The sequence below is a fragment of the Mobula hypostoma genome, chromosome 9, assembly GCF_963921235.1.
Source record: "Mobula hypostoma chromosome 9, sMobHyp1.1, whole genome shotgun sequence".
Lineage (NCBI taxonomy): Eukaryota > Metazoa > Chordata > Chondrichthyes > Myliobatiformes > Myliobatidae > Mobula > Mobula hypostoma.
The window spans coordinates 116,455,975-116,473,140 of NC_086105.1; the positions used below are offsets into that span (position 1 = coordinate 116,455,975).

At 39.8% G+C, this 17,166-nt stretch overlaps 2 protein-coding genes across 5 annotated transcripts in view; one reads left to right on the top strand and one right to left on the bottom strand.

Moving 5' to 3' along the window:
• Positions 1-17,166, top strand: part of LOC134351987 (uncharacterized protein C7orf50 homolog) — a 440,201-nt gene that overhangs the window by 370,205 nt on the left and 52,830 nt on the right. The window lies entirely within an intron of this gene.
• gpr146 (G protein-coupled receptor 146) overlaps positions 1-17,166 on the bottom strand; it is a 125,937-nt gene that overhangs the window by 102,654 nt on the left and 6,117 nt on the right. The window contains exon 2 of one of the 4 annotated variants that reach the window (XM_063058980.1): positions 7,596-7,726. The exons of the other annotated variants lie outside the window; for them this stretch is intronic. The gene's annotated coding sequence lies outside the window, so the exon portion shown is untranslated. The remainder of the gene's footprint in view (positions 1-7,595; positions 7,727-17,166) is intronic. 4 annotated transcript variants of the gene reach the window in all.

Genomic DNA, 17,166 nt, shown 5'->3' on the forward strand with positions numbered 1-17,166 from the left:
CTTCCTTTTCTGTATACTATTTAGCTTAAGATTCATGCACCAGGTGTCTACTACCAGATTTTTTTCCTGCACATGTACTTTAATTGTTAGAGAATGGAATGAATAAATCTGGCAAAGTTCCCAAGCTGATTACTCTACAGTATCTGTATAGGAGAGGTTACTGCTGAGCACATTTCATTAACATCTTTTTCGCAAGGGGCACCAGTTGCAAACGTTGCAGTTACACTCTGGGATAAGCATGTCACAATTTAAATGGCTCGGTACAAGCCAGTAAATATGTAGTCTCTTGTTCATGATTTAACAACATCGTTTATGTTCATGCCTGTGTTACTTCAATTCTGGCCATTTGCACACCCTAATTCATTGCTCTACCATTGGTTGTCTTGCCTTCATATGGCTAGGCCCAAGTCTCTGAATATCGCTCTCCAAACCATAAGACCACAAGATATAGGAGCAGAGTCAGGCCATTTGGCCCATTTAGTCTGTCCCAGCTTTCTCTCAGGGATGATTTATTTTTCCCCTCAACCCCATTCTCCAGCCTTCTCCCCATATCCTTTGACACCCTTACTAATCAATGACCTATCAACCTCTACTTTAAATATACCAATTACTTGGCCTCCACAGCTGCCTGTTGCAATGAATTCCACAGATTCACCACCCTCTGGCTAAAGAAGTTCTTCCTCATCTCTGTTCAAAAAAGACATCCTTCTATTCTGAGGCTGTGCCCTCTGGTCGTAGAATCTCCCACTAAAGGAAACATCCTCTTCAAGTCCAGGCATTTCAATATTCCCTGAGTTTCAATGAGAATTCCCTCATTCTTGTAAACTCCAGTGAGTACAGCAGTAGAGCCACCAAACACTCTTCATACGCTGACCCTTTCATTCCCAGGATCATTCTTGTGAACCTCCTCTTGACCCTCTCCAAAGCCAGCATATCCTTTCTTAGATAATGTGTCCAAAATTGCTCACAATACTCCAAGTGCAGTCTGACCAATGTCTTATAAAGCTTCAGATTCATTTCCTTGCTTTTATATTCTAGTCCTTTCGAAACGAATGCCAGCATTGCATTTATTTTCCTTACTACTGACTCAACCTGCAAGCTGAACTTCAGGGAAACCTGCATGAGGATTCCAAAGTCTCTTTGCACCTCTGATTTCTGAATTTTCTCCCCATTTAGAAAACGGTTAACACCTTAATTCCTTCTACCAAAGTGCATGGCCATATGCTTCCCTACTATATTCAATCTGCCATTTCTTTGCCTAATCTCCTAATCTAAAATCCTTCTGTAGACTCCCTGCTTCCTTAACACCACCTGCCCTTCCATCTATCTTTTTAATGTCCACAAACTTGGCCAGAAAATACTGCAAGCTATCCCACTGATTAACAGTTAAGTAACAACTCTGAACAGATCTGAGGAAAATTAATAACAAGAAAATTACCAGAACAGGACTTCAGTTATTCTCATTTTAATATAATCCTTCCGACATCCATGAATGCACGGTGACATTACCTACTAACAGTGCAATCAATACAGTCCTTCACTTTATCGCTGTCACATTGTGATTCATGTTCATGCTTATGCAAAATTATACCTTTTTGATTCAAAATCTGTTGCTGAGCAACAACTTGTATTTATAAACCACTTTTTAGCATATCAAAATATCCCAAGGTGCTTCACAAGCACATTATAAGCAAAATTTAACTTCAAGCCTCATTTATAAATATTCAGGCCGGTGACATGATCAAAGAGATGGATTTTAAGGAGTAGCTTGCTTAATGGAGAAAGGAGAGGTAGGTAGGTAGGTTTGGGAGAGGAGGGATTAACATGTTGGTAGCTGAAGGTACACCATCTAATGGTCGAACAAGTAAGGTCAGGAATAGCCAAGAGCGCCGAAATGGAGGAACTCAAATCTCAGAGGGTTAGCTGACAGTAGTAGGATCAGAGTTTTGAGGAGCTCTGCCATGGTAGTATTTGAACGTAAGGCTGAGAATTTTAAAGGCAGGGCATTGTTTAACTAATGCCAATGAGTTTCAGCAGGCTAATGGGACTCAGCTTAAGTAAACGCACAGGCAGCCAAACCTAAAATGAAACCGACATCCTGTTGGTCATTTAATGACCAGGTACATAATGATTTATGATGCAGTTTCATTCCCTGGAATCAAATTCTGAGCATACCATCTGAGTTGTGAGCTAATGACCCATTCACCTGGCTGTGGCTATGTCTGACATGAATGCTTGGCTTTCATGGGAGATCACCAACAATTCAGAATTGCTCTAAAGTGACTTCATGTTAATCTCTTTGATAGAAACTCAAGAAGAAATTTCATAAATACACAATCTTACAAAGAAAGCACGACAGTGCCTCCACTTCCACAGGAGTCTGCAGAGATTCAGCATGTCATCAAAAACCTCAGCAGACTTCTATAGATGTGTGGTGGAAAGTGTGCTGACTGACTGCATTACGGCCTGGTATGGGAATACCAATGCCTTTGAGCGGAAAGTCCTACAAAAGGTAGTGGATTCGGCCCATTACATCACAGATAAAACCCTCCCAACCATTGAGCACTTCTACATGAAACATTGCTGTAGAACAGGGGTCCCCAACCTTTTTTGCACCGCAGACCAGTTTAATATTGACAATATTCTAGCAGACCAGCCGACCGGGGGGGGAGTGTTCAAGTAGGGTTAAACTCACCTCAACATGTCTTTTACAGTTAGGGTTGCCAACTTTCTCACTCCTAAATAAGGGACAAAAGTAGCAGTCAAATCCCGGGACACTTTAGCCCAGGAAATACTACTATGACAATGAAGCCTTGTGCAGGCACCTGTGTGCAGATGCGTGACGTGAGCATGTGATGTGCTCATGCGCGTACGTGCCGGTTTTTTTTCGCCCCACAAATCGGTTTTGCCTTCATCTTCGCGACTATACTGTACATACATTATTTCTACTGTATATAGGCTGTGTATTTATCATATCATTCCTGCTTTTGCTATATGTTAGTATTATTTATTTTTGGTTTTATGTGTTATTTGGTATGATTTGTTAGGTTATTTTTTGGGTTTGGGAACGCTCAAAAATTTTTCCCATTTAAATTAATAGTAATTGCTTCTTCGCTTCACACCATTTCGGCACAAAAGGTTTCATAGGAGTGCTCTACCTCAGCAGGGGAAATATGGGACAAACCAATTTAGCCCAATATGCGGGATGTCCTGGCAAATACGGGACAGTTGGTAACCCTATGTGCAAGTTCAACAGTGTGTGACAGGGAATGAGGAAAGGTGCAGCTGACTCATATCGTTTCCTCACGGCCCGGTAGCACAAACTTTGCGACCCGGTACCGGTCCACGGCCCGGTGGTTGGGGACCGCTGCTGTAGAAAAGCAACATCCACCATTAAAGATCCTCACCACCTAGACCATGCTCTTCTCTTTCTGCTGTCATCATGTAGAAGGTACAGGTGCCTCAGGACTTGCACCACCAGGTTCAAGAACAGTTACTACACCTCAACAATCAGGCTCTTGAATGAAAGTAGATAACTACACTCATTCTATTTTTAGTGTTCCTACAACCGACGGTCTCACTTTAAGGACCCTTTGTCTTGTTATTTCATGCTCTCATTATTTACTGCTATTCATTTATATTTGTATTTGCACCATTTGTTGTTCTTTGTTCCTGTTTACAGTTACTGTTCTATAGATTTGCTAAGGATGCCCCCAGGAAAAAGAGTTGTATGTAGTGGCACATATGTACTCTGATGATAAATTTTACTTTGAACTTTGATTAATAATTCAAGTAAACTCTTCTTTGGCTTCCATCTGGATGCAGGTATTGATTTTAAATGACATTTCGATGACAAACTCTGCCACCTTCATCAGAGCTGACGCCTAGGCACGTCTAGTCCAGTGGTATATATACTCAACTCCTGTCGTCCGTCCCTCCTGATTGGTTAGTCCTTAACTAGTTAGGTTTCTGCTCTCCCAGTTTGCTTACAATCATATTCCATTTCTTACTTAATGCGAGACCTTTGTGAAAAATCTCGTATCACTGGACTAGACGTGCCTAGGCATCACTTCTGATGAAGATGTCGGAGCTTGTCCTTGAAATGCTGGTTAATCAATACCCATACCCAGCTGGAAGCCTGAGAAGAGTTTATTCATCAGTTACGCCAGGAAAGCACATTTTCACAGTAATAATTCCTTTTTAATTAGTTTATATATTTGCTGTAAAAATATTAGGGATAGGATAAAAGGCTGTTTGACTGCCAGTGAAGTGATAGAGTTAGAAATCAGTTGATGAATCCGCCAAGCATACAGTCTGTACAATTGGAGTTGACACCTGATATTTCAGCAACAGATGCTTCTCTTCCTGCAGGGTTATCTGAGGTTCATGGGAGTGCTGGCAGATTCGCCCTAAACCAACACCAATTTAGAGAGGCGATTTCAGTGTTCCATATTAATATGATTGGCATTTTTGAACTCATCTGGAATCAATTTAAATTTTGAAGAGAGTCCTCATCAGTGCTACAAAGTGAGGAATTGTTGGAATAAATCAAGTCGTTCTGGCTGCAGAACATTATGACTCAAAACTCTTTCGTAAAGCAGCATTCAGTCATTCTCCAGGCAGTGGGGTCAATGTGGTAGTGGAGGCTCTCATGATAATTTCAAATCTCCTCTGAGAAATTCTTACTTTAATGGTTTTATTAGAAAAAGCATTCAGCAGAGACTGTAAAGCTGTGTTTTTAATTTAATATTTCTGTCATTTAAATAATCAGAAACTATAGCAGAGTCAGTGGAGGCCTATAATTATGTTCCTCTTTTGAATCTTATTTAAATATATTGAATCACATCATCAAGGATGTGCTATCCCATGTGTGGGTTTTTACCACTAAGAATTAGCTGCTCATCACTCACTAGATGAACCCCTCAATCACTGTACCCACTTTGGAACTTGAAACTCCTCCCCAACAATTATTAGAGAGGGACAAAAGCCTGCAGAAGCTAGAATCTGGAGCAACAAACAAGCTGCTGGAGGAACAGGAGAAAACAGTTGCAGGGCTTTGACCTCAAACATTGACGATTTCATTCCTCCCACAGATGTTGTTCAACCTGCTGAGTTATGAGTTACTCCAGCAGATTGTTTGTTGCTCCAGTTAATTAGATCAACTTGGACTGGCCGGGGGTTTAAGTGCCACCTGGAACATTGGATAAAAGTTTCCTCAAAATATTGACCAAGGGTCTCATGTGAAATATCTCACTTAAGTTCCCAGTAAGCAGAGACCTCCTAATCCTTCTTAACATGAATTGGCTCTCATAACCAGAGAGACCTCCAAGATATCCATTGCCTGAAATGGAAATATGCGACATGCTACTGCTGATATTGGGTAACGGTAGTTGAGGTACATTATTGGGACTAAATAGAACCAACTTCCATGTGATTGTCTGTTTTGAGAGGACTTATTTGTCTAAATTTCCACAAAATGTGAAAACCCTTCAGAACGAATGTAAACATTTTTCACGTTTGGTACATGCCAAGTGCCAAAATCGAGCCTGTTTAAGAACAGATCATATGACATATTTTGCCAAAGATAACGTAGTAAATCTTAGTCATGTTAGTTTGTCATCTAAACATAAAGCTACTGAAAAATTTGAAATCATCATAATAAAGCCAAAACAAATTGAAATTCTCTACTGAAAAAAAAATTGCTAGATAATTTGAATTGAGTGACTCATTGCAAAAAAAAAGGTTTACTGGTGCAAGCCAAATCTGGACAAATTCCTGAAAGCTTGATCATATGATTGTTCCCTCCAACTGCCCTGCACAGACAAAAGCCATTTCACGCCCCTCCAATGCTTTTATAATTAAAGCATTCGAAGAAGAGTGAGGGAAATAATAAAGATTTTTATCTGATTCTCAATCTTGTCCAGGAAATTTAACGACTATCCAGGCCAGTCTTGAAGGAACTGGCAAATTGCTTCCTAAGCCTTAGCTACTCTTCCAGTGACCATCAGGATACATAGCTTTTGTAAATAGGAGGAGATAAGGGACATACATCAAAGTTGCTGGTGAACGCAGCAGGCCAAGCAGCATCTGTAGGAAGAGGTGCAGTCAACGTTTCAGGCCGAGACCCTTCGTCAGGGGATAAGGGTATTTAATTTATTCTTATTTAATAATCCACCTTTCCTTCTGTGGCAATGAAATGCCCTTCTACATTATGCAACTTTAAATCACCTTCAGTATGTTGTAGTGTATAAATTTGTAAATGAGCATTCCAGATCAATCTTAGCATAAAAGAGAGGCCCAGCCAGTCCAGAAGCATTCAGGATACCCACATTAATTTATTTCTTATTGAGTAGCTGAGTGACTTTGAGAAATTGGAATGCCTGCTATTATTTCAAATGGAATTTTAATAAGCTAAGAAGTTTTACCTTGCCATATGTAGTTATGCAAGGACAGGGTGTATGTCAGTCAGAGGAAGGAAGTAGTTTTGGCTGAAACATGGTAGAGCAGAGCAGACTGTTCTCCACACAAGAGTGTGCCTGTTTTCATGAACTCCATGGCACAGTGCAATTAACAGTTGTTTTTACACACTATAACCCAACTCTTTCCTCTGATTTATTTCTGTAGCCCAGAGTACATCCCTGATGGAATTTTTCCAGAGAAAATATTTCAATGTATCCTTGGAGACAGATTTTTGGTGCTACATTTCAAAAATATATATGGGCCTGTTTTTGCACATTTTATCAGCTGTCATTAAGTAAAACTGGCAAAAAAAAATCTGCAAATTGTTACAGTTTTTGACACTAACTGCTCTTATCCAATTACCTACTGTAGGCCAGCAGGTCCTAACTTTTTGTTAACCACTCTGCTCCTCAGGTGACCTTAAACTGCAGAGCAATAATTTTGACGTTTCCATCCCCCTTTTCAGAGTTTTCAACTGCATTACTATTATCTTCCACCTATTTACTGAGATAACAGCACTCCTCCAATCTGGCATTCCTGATTTTCTTATTACCACCACTCATAGCCATGCCTTCAGATGTGCAGCTTTGGAATTCCTCCAATAAGTCCCTCTGATTTACTTCTTATAATAATTTTCCTGCCACCCTCCTCATTAACTTCTTAGGTGGCCAGTAAGCACATAAAGATAAGAACATAATAAATTGAAGCAGGTGTAGGCCATTTGACTTCTTGTGCCTGCTCTGACAATCAATAAAATAAAAGTTGATCATTTACCTTTATGTAACTTTCCTTCACTAACCCTAATTCCATGATTCCCTTGTTGTCTAAAAATTACTTGATCACTGTCTTGAACGTACTCATCAACTGATCGCCATAGACTTCTAGGTAAAGAATTTCAAAAATTTCTTATCCTCTAGGGCAGGGGTGGCCAACCTTTTACATTCCATGTGCCAATTTTTTCACTCACAAGTTCAGATGTGCCATACAACTCTTGTACCCCCATTCAATTCTTGTAAAAATATGTTAATATAGAACTCGTGCATGAAAAAATTGCATCTGAACTCGTGTGTGAAAAATTTGGCACATGGAATGTAACAGGTTGGCCACCCCTGCAGGGTGAAGTAATTTACTCTCACCTCTAACCAGAGAGTCTGACTCCTTTGCCTGAGTCGGTGGCCTCTTGTCTGCACACCTTTGCCAGGGAAACATCACCCTCTTCTCAGCTCCATAAGAACTTTTTACATCACAATGAGATTTTCTCTTGTTTCTAAATTTAAGAAAATAGAAGCATAGTCTTTTAGGTTCTCCTTGAAAGACAAAGCTACCATCACAGGAATCAATCCATTAACTAATTCTCTATCAGTGTTAGTGTTTTTTTTCTCAATCCTGTGTTCTATTATATTATTTATAAATCCACATTGCCTATGCCCACTCCATTAATATACTCTAAGCATTATTTCACTCATAATAGACTCCAGCATTTCTCTGTTGCTGAAGGCAGGCCAGCTATTGTACTTTATCCCCTCTTTTATAAGTGTAAGGTAACAAATCCCTCATCTGTGGGAACAATCCCATAATCTTTGGAATTCTGGGATATGATGATTCATATCTCCACTGTTTCCATAGTTGCCACCTTCTAAACTCTAGGATTGAAGTCATTTTGGTCTGAGAGTGATATCAGCATTCAGTCTCATTAATTTTTACAGTACTAACTTATAATGCTTATCAATTTCTTCAAGCATCTCAATTGCACTTGACCTCCGGTTCTCCACAATGTTTCTTCATGATGTGTATATAATTATAGTTTAATTTCTCTGCTTTTTGTTTTATAAAAGGAGCCACATGAACATAACCTTTCCTTTTTCGAATCTATGGAAGCTTTTTACTGTCTGTGTTTATGTTACTCACAAGACCACTGTTGAATTTCACTCTCTTTTCCCTTATCAAAGCCGTCGTCCTCCTTTGCTGTACCCCAATCCTTTGGCGTGCTGTTTTCTTTGGCATTACCATATGCGCTTTCCTCTAATCTAAAACTGTTGCCAGATTTTCCTTGATAGCCACACATTCCGTGCTGAAAGTTTTGCCTTTAAAGGGAATATGTATATTACTAGTAAAACATTAGCTATTGTTTCATTATTGGCAAACTTATTGCATAAAAAATTTTAGGTTTTTTTGTCACTCTGCTGTAAGTGTTCTAACCTATCAGATAATCAAAAAGGATCTAGTGCTTTCCCAGCGTGTATGGCGAATAAACTCTTGTTAGGCTTCCAACCAGGTACAGGTATCTATTTTAACCAACATTTCGATGACAAACTCAGCCACCTTCATCAGGGATGATGCCTGCGCAAGTCTAGTCCAGTGGTATTTGTGAGTCCCTCCTGATTGGTCGTCTTCAACCAATCACATTTCCACTCTCCTACTTTGTTTTGAAAGAAGCCATTAAAATAAGACTGGAGAGTAAGAATTTTAACAAAGATGAAGATCTTGCTCTAAGTAAGGAATGGAATTTGATTGTAAGCGAACTGGGACAGCAGAAAACTGTTTAGTTGAGGACTATCCAATCAGGAGAGATGGTCGGCAGGGGTATACTGTATATACCACCGGACTAGACATGACCAGACATAATTCCTGATGAAGATGGTGAAGTTTGTCATCGGAATGTTGGTTAAAATCAATACCTGCATGTGACTGGAAGACCAAGAAGAGTTTATTCGTCATCAGATAGCCAATTAACCCCTTCTTATTTGAGAATATTTGATTTAAATTTGTCTCTTTCATAGTTGGTTTCTCAATTTATTAATCAAGTCTACCATCTTTACACATTCAATGAATTGCTCTATTAGGTTACCTATATGAAGATTAATATGTTATTGGCACATCTCAATTCCTAATTTATATAATGTAATATAATATTATATTATCATATAATACCATAAATACTATTTTGGGGCAACATGTACAAATATTTGCTGTTTCTTGTTGCTACTTGGATCCTTCTAAACTGATTTTCCTTCTTGATTTTCAGAATTATGATTTTTTTCTTCAGTGTTTTAATTCCATTCTTTTTAAGAACAAGGGTACCCTTCCTTTCTAATCTTGCCTATGGCTTCTGAACATTAAGGTTCCTATAGTACAGAATGTTCAACTATGATCAGTCTGTAATCCAATCTATTAGATAAGATCCATTTATGTCACTAATATGTCTAATTATAAATGCTGCAAAGATTCAACAGCCCTTAGTTTTGTTCTTTGGCCATTTTTTTCCTGTTCTGACTCTAGTACTGTCATGTTTACATGTCCGTGTCTTTCTGACAGACTTTGGCTACCATTACCCATTACCTATTTTACTATTCTACACTGTCATTTTGGCCTTTGTCTTTAACTTCCTGAACTTTTCACCATCAGCACTTGCCCACTCACCCGACCCACTACTTAGTTTACAGGGTGTCTACAGCTCGAGGAATTTGATTCTCCAAATTGCTGGTTCCAGTCTCATTCAGGTACAGCCCAACCCAGCAGGCCAGCTCCATCTTTCCTCAGTTCTCAGTTAAATCAACCACACTGTTCTCCAAGGTATGCATTTATTTTCTGAAGGTTATTTACTATGTGCCAATTTGGACATGGTTTGGGTAGAAATTCAGACACTGTTGTCTTTGTGGCTCTGTTTTATTTTTGCATTTGGACTCCCATATTCCCCCAGAAAACCTCCTTAGCCTTGTCTAGCTCATTATTCTCAGCACAGACCAGGAATTCACCCCTCTGCTCTGTACTTACTTCCAGCCCTGAGGAAATGTCCTTAACCCTGTCACCACACAGGTAGCATGGCCTCCAGGATTCAGCTTACAGCTGCAGGGAACAGCCTCACCTGATTACCATTATATTAAGTTTCATTCCCACGGCTGGAATGGTCTGCCATACAATGGTGCCAAGATGGTTTGTTTATCCATCCTGCAGTCTCCTGTTTCATTCACATAGGCTGCAAGAACCTCATTCCTGTTGGACAAGTGTAAGGCTCGAGATTCTGCAGAGCTATGTTCTGGATCCCCAATCCACCCATCATGCTCTCCTATCCCACTTGACAGACTCTGTTTGGTAATACACCTTGAAGTATCCAAAAGTTTTATTTTGTTAATGATGCCTTATAAATGGAAACTGAGATTGTTTAGAATACTGTATAAATTTACTGCAATATAATTGCATGTTTTGTTCTACCTCACCCCTTCCTTATTCCAGAAAAAGATTGTGTGTAGGTACCGTGACTGAAAGCCCATCATCCCTCTACTTCAAATGCAAGACCAAACAGTGAGTTTTTGTAGAACTTATGCTGGCTTGTTGACGAAGGTTGATCCATTTACTCCCGCTTACCTACCTGTTTCTCTAAACACTTTAGTATGTTTTTGCTTTTCATATGTTTATGCACTCTTTTTTAAGAACTACCCTGAATTCCCTCCTTCCACTGCTGTCTCTGAAATACATTCCATTTCATTAGCCAATTCCTCCTAATATCTATATCCATATCATTGATGAAACCTTTAGTGTTTCCACTTTAGTTGTAATTAATTGATCCAATGGGATAGATTTTCTTCTTCTGAAAGCAAGTATGTTTTGATTGCTGATCGTGAGAGATCATTTGGAACTGATCGATTGATGAAGAGGAAAAATTCTGTTGGTTATGAAGTTGCGGACAAACGTGCATGTTCTGTAAGCTCCAGCCTGACCTTGAAGGATTGTTTAGGAAAGTTTCTGTATGTGTTTCTGGTCCAGATATTTGTGAACAGTGGTGTGATATGGAGTAAGACTCCACACAAAGTGGATTTCTGTATTTTCACCTGTAAGCAAAATACCACCAAAAGCAGTTGGACTATTAACTATTTTGTAACGGAGTATTAGTGCTACTGCCTGACATCTCCAGTGACCCAGGTTCAATCTGTTAATATATGTGTGGAGTTTCTACCTGTGAATGCATGGGTTTCTTTGAGTGCTTCAGTTCCCTGTCACATCCCAAGGCCATGTTCGATGGTTAGCTAACTGACAACTGTAAATCATCCCTAATATTTACGTAAGTGGTAGAATATGTGGAGTATTGATAGGAATGTGGTGGAATAAAAGAGGATTAATTTAAGCTTGGAGTAAATAGTTGATGTTCAGTGTGGATTGGTGGGCTGAGAGACTGCTAGACTGTATTTCTTATTCTTGAACATTATTTTGGTTTTGATAATGCTAATTTAAAAATATGGCAAGCACAAATCTTGTTTAAGTTACACCACACAGTGAATGATGGAATTCTTCTCACCAGTCAGGAAATATCGTCACATAGTTGTCAATCAGAGAGGACGAAAGCACAGGGTGAAAATTTCTTCCAAAGGTAATAAAACCCAAGAAGCAAAACAGAATAGGTTGAGAGGGAGCTAACCAAAACCTTTTAACTTGGAGGCAAAGGTGCTGCACTTCTTCCACAAAAGTAATCAAGAATTTTCATTCTCAAGGTATCAGTTAACCCCGGTATGGTGATCAGAAACCTGGCTGGCAGCAACTGCAAACCTTGGGAAAGGGATAGGGAATATTGCAGCAATTAGGAACCATCAAGGATACAAAATTGGGAATCCTTAGGAATATACAGGTTAGTAACCTCATGAGCAGACAGATTGGGTCACCTAGGAATATATAGATCAAGAACTCTGGGGAGTGCACAGATTTGGGAACTTTGAGAGTGTATGTTTTGGGAATCCTTGGGAGTGTATTGACCTGGAATACTTGGAAGTGTACAGTTTGGAAATCCTGGGAGTGTACAGATGGGAAATACTTGGGGTTATACAAGTCTACAATCCTTGGGAGAGTACAGATTGGGAATCATTGGGAGTGTATTGATCTGGAATACTCAGGAGTATATAGGTAGGGAATGTTCCTATTAGGAATGTGGAGGTCTGTAGAGATAATGTTCTCTGGGGGAGGGGGAGATACAATGCAAGGGCCTATGAGGGAGGAGAGGAAGTCAAGAACACAGGAGAGACTTAACGACAGAAAATCTTCAGGTGTGGTGATTGGCAACCCTCAAAGCAGGATTGGTTGGATAGCCATTCTTCAGCTGGTCTGCACATGATAGGCTGTATCTCAATGATTTGAAAACAGGCAGCAGTGATCTGATTGCCAGATGCAGTGTTCTCTACATTGACAGATAGTGAGTTGTAGTTCTTAAATTAAAATGTGCTTTTTTTTGCCAATTATGGTTGAAATGGGTTAGAAAGTTAATAACTTACCATGTTTGTCTCTGATAACCCTGACATTGCAGGAAGTATCACGGTAGCATTATAGACGATACAGAAGGGATTTAAGTAGATGCTGCTCAAGTGGAGAACTTTAGCAATGGGTCGAGCTAAACTGGGGTTGCTTTCTGTGGAGAATAGGAAGCTGACTGGAGTTTTAACTGAATTGTGTAAAATTACACAAGGCCTAGATGGTAGATAAAAAGCACTTGCCTTGGCAGAGAACTCAGCAACAGGTGGCGTGGATTTAAAGTACTGTAATTGGTGGAGGGAGTAGGGCGGAGAGAATTGTTTTCACCTGAAGACTGGCAGGGGTCGACAATGTTGCCTGAAATGGTAACTGCAGCACTTTTAAAAATTGCTTGGATAATCACTTTGTGTCATCACCTGCACGGCTACAGATCATAAACTGTACAGTGGGATTAAGTTGGATCACCTTTATTCAACCAGCATTGATGTAGTGGGACAAGTGGCTTCTCATGTGGTAAATTTTTGCAATTTTATACCCGGCAGCAATGATCTAGTTGCAGGCTACTGCACTTTCTGCTTGACCAGGCATTGGTACATTGCTTAGGGTGATGCTTAAATTAATTTTTTTTCTCTGTAAATTACAGCCTCTACGCACAAGCTTAATTACATGCAAGGCTTGAAATGGTTTGAAGAAAATGTTGTTGATTCAGCTTTGTGAAGAAAAACACCTCTACTGGTGCCCTTTGTTGATTCAGTGACTTTAATAACATGGCACGCTCATACATCTGCGCTGCCTTTTCTTCTAGTATGAATGTACTTTGTTTATCCAGAAGAATTTGACTGTGACAAATATTGTCTCGAAAGGAAAGTACTTAACCCTATGCGGCCCCTGCTTTGAGTAGCACATATACCAGCACTGTAATATAATTCAACAACCAACATAAAAAATCTTTGGTTAGGGTGGGGTGGAGACACTGCCCCATCCATAGCATGCCGGCAGCCGGGTGGGAGGAAGTCTAAGGCCAGTTTTGCAATGCAATCGATTGGAAAGGAAGTGACCAATTGTTTAAAAATTTGCCCCATTACCTCCTGAAGTTGTAAATATTTTAAATGGATGATGTTTGAAGAAAGTTTCCTTCTCTCTATCTTTCTGCTCCTCTGCCCTCTTTTCCCATTTAGCTGGAATCTGTTATCTCATAAAGAGCACAAAACACCTGCTTCTTCCACTTAAGTAAATTCGTTCTAAGCCCTTCAGATCAGGGAGCAATGCCAGTGGGTAGGTGGAAGTTCAGCTCAACCCAAGATCCTGATTTCCCTCTCTCCTTTCTAAATGCCTAAAATTTCAAAGCCAGGGTTTATCTATAACATAAAGTTTAGCTCTATTTGTCACTGGGAGGCGGGTTGGAGATCTGTCTCTACCAAAGATGTAAGGCGCTCCTTCTTTCCTCTAGCCTGGAGGTTACTCTTTGGCAAGTTTTAGCACCTGCTTAACCCCCGGATCAGAATCATTTGAAGCCATGGGAGCAGGTGGTGGATGGTCGTACCAGCAGCTGGTGCAAATCACAAGTCCTGGTTACGCGACCACTGACGCCAGGCAGATAACCTCTGAAGACTATTGATAATGGCTAGGGTCACTTGTCTCTAAAGACACTGCCCAGAAGAAGGCAATGGCAAACCACTTCTGTAGAAAAATCTGCCAAGAACAATCGTGATCACGGACAGACCATGAGCGCCCACGTCATATTACACAGCGCATAATGATGATGCTGATATATCTGTCACATGTACATTGAAACATACAGTGAAATACATTATTTGTGTCAAATCAAATTACCAAGGATTGTGCTGGGCAGCCCAGAAGTGTCACCAGGCACCTGGCACAAACTAAGCATGTCCACAACTTTCTAACCCTAACTGATGTCGTTGGAATGCTGGAGGAAAACAGGAGCACTTGGACAAAACCCACACACTCACAGGGAGAATGTACAAACTCCTTACAGGCCGGGTAAGGAGTTCTATCATTGATTGCTGGAGCTGTAATAGTGTTACAGTAGCACTACCCTACCTAAGAGGATCATGCACAACGTACATTTATGTCATATGAAGCTGACATATTTATATGTCCCACATTCCAAAGTTGTACAGGTTAGGGTTAATAAGTTGTGGCATGCTATGTTGGCACCAGAAAGATGGCATGTTTGGGTGCTGCCCCCAGCACATCCCCGGACCGTGTTGGTCATTAATGCAAACACTGCATTTCACTGTATGTTTCAATGTTCAATATCAAGGTAAAGCTAATCTTTAATGTGATGTGCTCCTCATTATTAACTGGTTGAGGTACAGAGAAGGTATGATGCAAGATATTTGGTGCAGATATGAGTTTTCCATTCATGTTACTGCAGGGGACACCTTTCTCTTGTTTTTCAGCTTATTATCAGCAGTTGTTGAGGTTGTAATGCAAAAAAGCAGTATCAGAGATCAGAAATGCTTGCAGTTAAAAGGAATAACTTATCCGAAACCAGAATGAGCAAAATTCTACCCTTGTAATTAAACAGATTTATGAATCATGCTTTGAAATTATCCTAATTTTCTTTTTCAAGCATGAGGTGTGCAACTAATTGTCCTTCATAGTCACAATGACTTTCATGACCTTGGAACATTAACAATAATTTTTACATGTGTGGCAACTTTGATGTAGCATTGTGACCCAAGTTACATAACAGAAACGCTATGAAATAAAATTTGAACCAAGCCTCATTAAGACAAAAGTGTGCAAGTAAATAAAACCTTAGTTGGGGAGGAAAGTGAAGGTTTAAGGAGGGGCTTTTGGAGATAAGGGGCATACCATCTGAAGGGATGATTGAGATAAAATCTCAATATGCAAGTTTGCAGGGCAGAGATCTTGGAGAGTTGCTGGGATTTCAAAGAGAAGGGTAGGGCCACAGAGGAATTTTAATCAGAAGTGAGAGAATTTTACATTTAACAAAACTTAAAAGAGAGAGTAAAGCTACTTAATGAAACTAGTCTTATCAAGACAACAGTTCTACATGTTCGATAGAATTCTGTGAGTATATGCAGGGCTATCATCAAAATAGAATTCTGAGTTTTTTTCTGACTAAAAGGAACAAACAGCGGCGAGGTCTGGTGCCATTCTATTGCCGTGAGCCTGTGAGTGGATGTAACAGGAGTGGGTCATGAAGAGCCATGGTTGAAGATTACAAAATAAAACAGATGCTGAATATTAGAAATTAAATCTGGAAACCCTGGAAATACTCAACAGAACCTGCAGAACTTGAGGAAGGTTGTTGACCAGAAACGCCAACTCTGTTCCCCTACCCAGCCTGTTAAATATTTCCAGCATTTTAGATTGCATTATAATTTGAACTCCAGTGATTTATACTGTACAAAATAGTAGTTTCCGAAGCAAATAAAAGAAAATACATTCTCTTTTTCAAATGAATTCACCCCCTGTAATCCTATCAACATGCAACTCACAATCAGTATCATTGCAATAATGTCCACTTTATCTTAAAGTTGCTCTTTGCTCAGTTTGGTAGGTGCTCCCTCTATGTCTACATGTCAAAATATATTAGGAAGTAGAATGGGGCATGCTGAAGCTGCGAAAGTTGCTCTAGATGTGTAGTGTTTCCTTATTGAAGTTAATCTCGATGTAATTGTAAAGTGAATTTGAAGTCTGAAATGATGAGCAGATGAAGGTCACAAGTAGATTACTAAAATTTTGCACTGTATGTAATGCATCACTGTAATTTCTAGCGGGATGGCGAAAACATTTCCTGTTAGCTTTGTGGTGTCAGCAGTTAGAGCATCTGTTATATTCTGTCCTGCTGCTGAAGGCAGACATTCATCAGTTTGTTTTGGGAAACCAATGCACAAGCTTAAAGCATAATCTGCCTTTGCATTTTGGAGTAGGCTAAAGGATTTTGCATTTCTTTTGAAATGAATTGCCCCAGATGAGATTCAATGTCTCCAAGAGATGACATTGTTATGTCTGATCATGAAATGAATGATGCTTTCAATCTAGGCATTTTCTTACCACTGTAAGAGTATTGATTTCCAATGGTACAGTGGCTTTAATGTAGCCAAAACACCCTAAGGCACTTCAAGGAGGCTGTTTGAACGATCATTGATGCCGGCCATGTAGAAAAACACTGAGATGGATGATTAAAAGTTTGGCTAGAGGGATAGACTGTGGGATATCTTGAAGAATGTAAAAGGCAGTGAAGCTATTAAATTTAGGAAGCGAATTGCAAAGCTTGGGACCTTGGCATCTGAAGCAACTCCATCATTGGTACAGCAGTTTAATTTGAGGACAAGCAAGAGGTCAGAATTAGAGGAGCACAAGCAGCTCAAAGAGTAACAGGGTTGGAACAGTTTCAAGGCATGAGAGGGTGTGGTATGCCAAAATAGGGAGATGTGTAGACAGGAATAAAAACAGTGAATTCTGGTAAATTGG